At 46.1% G+C, this 6,739-nt stretch overlaps 1 protein-coding gene across 1 annotated transcript in view; it reads right to left on the reverse strand.

Annotated features, from left to right (window-relative positions):
* NMI (N-myc and STAT interactor) overlaps positions 1-5,273 on the reverse strand; it is a 33,998-nt gene extending 28,725 nt beyond the window's left edge. The window contains exon 1 of the mRNA XM_024209129.2: positions 5,152-5,273. The gene's annotated coding sequence lies outside the window, so the exon portion shown is untranslated. The remainder of the gene's footprint in view (positions 1-5,151) is intronic.
* Positions 5,274-6,739: the final 1,466 nt, after the last annotated feature.

Genomic DNA, 6,739 nt, shown 5'->3' on the forward strand with positions numbered 1-6,739 from the left:
TTTATGGAAATAATCTGCACATCTCATGCTTACACTGAAGTTTGATTTAGTCTTGAGGAAATTAATATTAATGCAATAAAACTGCAAACTAACTTAACTGAGGCTCATATTGGAAATCTGATCCATGAATAGAATTCTTATTAGTGTCAATTGGAAATTTTTGCACAAAAATGGATAACGGCCTTTCCTTTTGTATGTATTATTTGTATTGCAATTGCAGCTAGATGCCCCAATTAGGATCAGGATTCCACATAATACTTGTGATTGTATTGAATGCAGGCACTGATGCTGATGTCATGTCACATTATAGTACATATTATCAAAGAATCAATGTTAGAGAAAACAATTTGTTATCATGGCAGGACTTGTTTTCACAATAATGTTAACTAGCTAATCACAACAATCTTGTGAGGGAAGTAAAGCACTTAACTATGTTAGAGATGAGGAAACAGACAATGAATAAAACCATCTCTTGGTTATTTCCCTACATAACACAAAGTATGATGATTTTAAAAATAATTATTTTACCAGAATAATAGCATCCTAGATAAATATACAGCTAATTAGATTTTTTTCAGTATAAAGATTGTTTATTATTTAATAAAATAGAAACAAAGATAAAAAGAACATACTTCATTATGAGTTATAAGGCCAGTGTTCTATTATATTTAATATTACAATAATACGAGGATGTTCATAAACATAGTAATGAACACACTGGAAAAAGTTTATCCTGGAGGTAGTAAAGTTCCATATAAGAGCAAGGATCCACTTGTGTACATGTGATGTCAGGGCAGGGCGGGGGCTACAAACGTTTTCAGAGTTGTCCCCTTAGCTTTCAAATATTGTATGCACTTGCTTAATTACATGCAAGTAGTGCATTAGCAGGATCAGGGTGGTGTTAATTTTTATGTGTTTATCTTGTTGTGTCACGACCACACCTTCCCTTCTGCAGTATTACCAACCCCAAGTGTTCCAAATAATCATGAGGCAGGTTTAAAATGTTAGATTTTTTCCCAAAAAAGGGTTAGTTTTATGTGATTTCTGGTTTCCAAGCTTTCAAGCATACTTGGGTTACATTTTTAAGCTTTTCTCTGCAACCAGGAGGGCTAGAAAGTTGCACAGCTTTTTCTGGTTTTATTTTAATGAAAGCTGCAATTCTCACACATTCACTTGTCTCTAGGAGGTGGGGCTTACAGTAAAACTTCTGTAAGCCTTGCGATAAAATCACAAGTTAGCACCACTGCTTCTGCTTGGAAAGCACCTAGAACACTTCGAGTGCCATTCAAAAGAAATAACAGTAATAATATTATCCACATAAAAATCTGCTATATGTAACATACCAAATCATAGAAACATAGGACTGGAAGGGACCTCGAGAGGTCATCTAGTCCATTCCCCTACAGTCATGGCAGGACTAAGAATTATCTAGACCAGCGGTGGGCAACCCGTGGCCTGTCAGGGTAATCTGCTGGTGGGCCGCGATACAGCGTTTACATTGACCGCCCGCAGGCGTGGCCACGGTTCGCCATTCCCGGCCAATGGGAGCTGTGGAAAGTGGCAGCCAGCATGTCCCTGTGGCTCGCGCCGCTTCCTGCAGCTGCCATTGGCCAGGAACGGTGACCCATGGCCACTGGGAGCTGCGGGCAGCTGTGTCTGCAGACGGTCAATGTAAATAAACTGTCTTGCGGCCTGCCATGGGATTACCCTGACTGGCCACGTGCAGCCCACAGGCTGCCCACCACTGATCTAGACCATCCCTGACAGGTGTTTGTCTAACCCACTCTTAAAAATCTCCAATGATGGAGATTCCACAACCTCCCTAGACAATTTATTCCAGTGCTTAATCACCTTGACAGTTAGGAAGTTTTTCCTAATCATAGAATCAGAGAACTGGTAGGGACCTTGAGAGGTCATCTAGTCCAGTCCCCTGCACTCATGGCAGGACTAATTATCTAGACCATTCCTGACACGTGTTTATCTAACCTGCTCTTAAAAATCTCCAATGATGGAGATTCCACAGCCTCCCTAGGCAATTTATTCCAGCGCTTAACTTTTCCTAATGTCCAACCTAAACCTCCCTGGCTGCAATTTAAGTCCATTGCTTTTTGTCCTATCCTCAGTGGTTAAGAAGAACAATTTTTCTCCCTCCTCCTTGTAACAACCTTTTATGTACTTGAATATTTATGATGTCCCCTCTCAGTCTTCTCTTTTCCAGACTAAACAAACCCAGTTTTTTCAATCTTCCCTCACAGGTCATGTTTTCTAGACCTTTAATCATTTTTGCTGCTCTTCTCTGGACTTTCTCCAAATCTTTCCTGAAATGTGGCGCCCAAACCTGGCACAATACTCTAGTTGAGGCCTAATCAGCACAGAGTAGAGCGGAAGAATTACTTCTTGTGTCTTGCTTACAAGGCTCCTGCTAATACATCCCAGAATGATCGCTTTTTTTGCAACAGTTTTACACTGTTGACTCATATTTAGTTTGTGGTCCACTATGACCCCCCAGATCCCTTTCCACAGTACTCCTTCCTAGGCATTTCCCATTTTGCATGCGTGCAACTGATTGTTCCTTCCTAAGTGGAGTACTTTGCATTTGTCCTTATTGAATTTCATGCTATTTACTTCAGACCATTTCTCCAGTTTGTCCAGATCATTTTGAATTTTAATCCTATCCTTCAAAGCACTTGCAACCCCTCCCTGCTTGGTATCATCCACAAACTTAAGCGTACTCTGTATGCCATTATCTAAATCATTGATGAAGATATTGAACAGAACTGGACCCAGAACTGATCCCTGCGGGACCCCACTCATTATGCCCTTCCAGCATGACTGTGAACCACTGATAACTACTCTCTCTGAACAGTTTTCCAACCAGTTTTGCACTCACCTTATAGCAGCTCCATCTAGGTTGTATTTCCCTAGTTTGTTTATGAGACGGTCATGCGAGACAGTATCAAAAGCTTTAATAAAATCAAGATATACCACATCTACCGCTACCCTCCTATCCACAAGGCTTGTTACCCTGTCAAAGAAAGCTATCAGGTTGGTTTGACATGATTTGTTCTTGACAAATCCATGCTGACTGTTACTTATCACCTTATTATCTTCTAGATGTTTGCAAATTGGTTGCTTAATAATTTGCTCATTATCTTTCTGGTTACAAAAGTCAAGCTGACTGGTCTGTAATTCCTCGGGTTGTCTTTATTTCCCTTTTTATAGATTTGGCACTATATTTGTCCTTTTCCAGTCTTCTGGAATCTCTCCCATCTTCCATGACTTTTCAAAGATAAACGCTAATGGCTCAAATATCTCCTCAGTCAGCTCCTTGAATATTCTAGGATGCATTTCATCAGGCCCTGGTGACTTGAAGACATCTAATTTGTCCAAGTAATTTTTAGCTTGTTCTTTCCCTAATTTAGCCTCTGATCCTACCTCATTTTCACTGGCATTCATTATGTTAGACGTCCAATCACCACCACCTTCTTGATGAAAACCGAAACAAAGAAATCATTAAGCACCTCTGCCATTTCCACATTTTCTGTTACAGTTTTTTCCCCCTCATTGAGTAATGAACCTACCCTGTCCTTGGTCTTCCTCTTGCTTCTAATGTATTTGTAGAATGTTTTCTTGTTACCCTTTACGTCTCTAGCTAGTTTAATCTCGTTTTGTGTCTTGGCCTTTCTAATTTTGTCCCTACATACTTGTGTTATTTGTTTATATTCATCCTTTGTAATCTGACCTAGTTTCCACTTTTTGTAGGACTCTCTCTTGATTTTTAGATCATTTTTAGATCTCCTGGTTAAGCCAGGGTGGTTTCTTGCAATACTTCCTATCTTTCCTATGCAGTGGGATAGATTGCTCTTGTGCCCTTAATAATGTCTCTTTGAAAAACTGCCAAGTGTCTTCAATTGTTTTTCCCCTTAGACTTGCTTCCCATGGGATCTTACCTACCAACTCCCTGAGTTTGCTAAACTCTGCATTCTTGAAATCCATTGTCTTTATTTTGCTGTTCTCCCTCCTACCATTCCTTAGAATCATGAACTCTACCATTTCATGATCACTTTCACCCAAGCTGCCTTGCACTTTCAAATTCTCAACCAGTTCCTCCCTATTTGTCAAAATCAAATCTAGAACTGCCTCTCCCCTAGTAGCTTTCTCCACCTTCTGAAATAAAAAATTGTCTCCAGCACATTCCAAGAATTTGTTGGATAATCTGTGCCCTGTTGTGTTATTTTCCCAACAGATATCTGGGTAGTTGAAGTCCCCCATCACCACCAAGTCTTGTGCTTTGGATGATTTTGTTAGTTGTTTAAAAAAAAAATCCTCATCCACCTCTTCTTCCTGATTAGGTGGTCTGTAGTAGACTCCTACCATGACATCCCCCTTGTTTTTTACCCATTTCATCCTTACCCAGAGATTTTCAACAAGTCTGTCTCCTATTTACATCTCAACCTCAGTCCAAGTTTATACATTTTTAATATATAAGGCAACACCTCCTCCCTTTTTTCCCTGCCTGTCCTTCCTGAGCAAGCTGTACTCTTCTATACCAATCTTCCAGTCATGCATATTATCCCACCAAGTCTCTGTAAAGCACATAAACAAGAGTACTTTATAATGAAGTGTATTATTTTCTTTTTATTTGCACTTTACAAGCCACCAAAATCTCTTTATACCTAAACAAAACGCTGCCTAAATGGCCATTGATCCCCAGGACAAGTAACTTCTGTTATTACTCTTTAAAACCTTGGTGACTGTGATTATTTACCATCATGTGTGTTCCGTGTACGGTCAATAACCAAGAGGTGTTTTTCAGAGCGACAGCATCACACCCAGTCCCTGGGGTGCATGCGCCTTTACAACCCGCCCTTAGGAAGCCAGCTTGGAATTTGCGCTCGCATCCTTCCCTGGCCGTAGCCGCTGCCTGGCCCATGAAGACCCAGCTCTTTAAGGGAACCCAACCCAGACGGGGCACGCGCGGCAGGCACCTGCCCGGTCTGCCAGCACCGGCAGAGCCCACCCCACCGGCTCCCGGCTGCCATCACACTGCGCGCTGACTTTCAGTTTCGCTTTCGGAGCGGAGGCCGGGGCTAGGGAGGGGGCGGCGGCGCGGAGCAGCGTGCCCGCCCGGCCGGCCCAGGCTGCACTTACAGGGGTGGGGGGGCGGCGAGACAGGCGCTGCTGTGCGTGGATCGGGTCCCCCGGCGCGCTCCAGCCCCCGGGCCCGTGGAGTAGCCGGCGAGCAGGCAGCAGCACTAGCGGCCGCAGCTGGTCTGCACTTCCCGGCAATGACGTGGCAGGGAGGCGTTTGCAGGGGCAGCCTGCCCGCAATGACGCCTCCCCTCCGCCCAGCCCCAGCGCGCCAGCGCAGGGGGATTGCAGGGGCTGGGCTCTCAGCCGTCAGCGTCCCCACCCCTCGGGCAGCGGCTTCCGTCACCGGGCGCGCTGGAAAATTACTCTCTGCCCAGCCCCGGGGAGCCTTGTGCCGCGCTCCGGAAACAGACTCCAGTGGGAACCAGCCGCTGTGGTCGGGGTGGCCCTGTTTTACCCAGCCAGTGCACAGGCGTCCTGCGGGGAGACGCCGCACCCTATGGGGTCGGCTCCCTTTTCCAGCCATGCTGGCTCTCATCCAGAGCTGGCACTGTAAGGCACCCTGCTCCCATGTTATGGGCATCAGAGCTCCTGCCAGCCCAGCTCTGTATGTTATCCACCTGGATCCAGCACTCCAGAATATTTCCCGATGCGGCTGCCCCTCAGTTAGTCCCTTCTAGCACCTCTCCCCCATCTGGATTCCTGCTCCCTTTCCACACTAGCATATTGCAGGACGTAAGGAAGGACTAACCTACACTAGAAGCAGTGGTGGATTAGCCAACGTGGCCCATGCCCAGGGCACCCGGCCAATTGGGGGGGTGGAAAAATTGGCACGCCTGCGCCCCAACCTGCTCTGCCCACCCGGCGCTTCTGTCAGGGAGTGGGGTCGGGGTGCAGGGGCTTGCTCAGCCTGCCTGGCGCTTCTGCCAGGGAGCGGGACAAGACCCCGTGCCCTGACCCCACTCCCTGGCAGCAGCACCAGGCAGGCGGAGCGGAGCAAGCCCCAGCGCCCCAACCCCACTCCCTGGCAGAAGTGCCAGGTGGGCAGAGCGGGTTGGGGTGCAGGGGTGCCCCCAATTGGCCAGGGCCACCGGCATGGGCCATGTTGGCCCAGTGGCTAATCCGCCCCTGCTTCTAGATGCTCTGTGCCAACGTGAGAGAGCTTTCCCGTTGGCATAATAAACCCACCTCTGCCAGAGGTGATAGCATCAGTGGGAGAAGCTCTGCTGAGGTAGCACTGTCCACACTGGCACTTAGGTCAGTGTAATTTACATTGCTTGGGGGAGGGGGATACTTATTCACACCCCTGAATGACATAAATTATGCTGACATAATCTGTAGTACACCTCTATCCCGATATAACGCTGTCCTCGGGAGCCAAAAAATCTTACCGCGTTATAGGTGAAACCGCGTTATATCGAACTTGCTTTGATCCACCGGATTGCGCAGCCCCGCCCCCCCGGAATACTGCTTTACCGCATTATATCCAAATTTGTGTTATATCAGGTCGCATTATATCGGGGTAGAGGTGTATACACAAGCCCTAAGATTGGGAGTAGACTGGGAATGGAGCAATCCAATAGAAGGTCCATGGCTATGCAGACCTAATTGCCACACAGCAAAGAGGTATGCAGTGTAGTTGTAGCCG

The sequence above is a fragment of the Terrapene carolina genome, unplaced genomic scaffold (genome assembly GCF_002925995.2).
Source record: "Terrapene carolina triunguis isolate 2854851 unplaced genomic scaffold, T_m_triunguis-2.0 Scaffold62, whole genome shotgun sequence".
NCBI classification, from domain to species: Eukaryota; Metazoa; Chordata; order Testudines; family Emydidae; genus Terrapene; species Terrapene triunguis.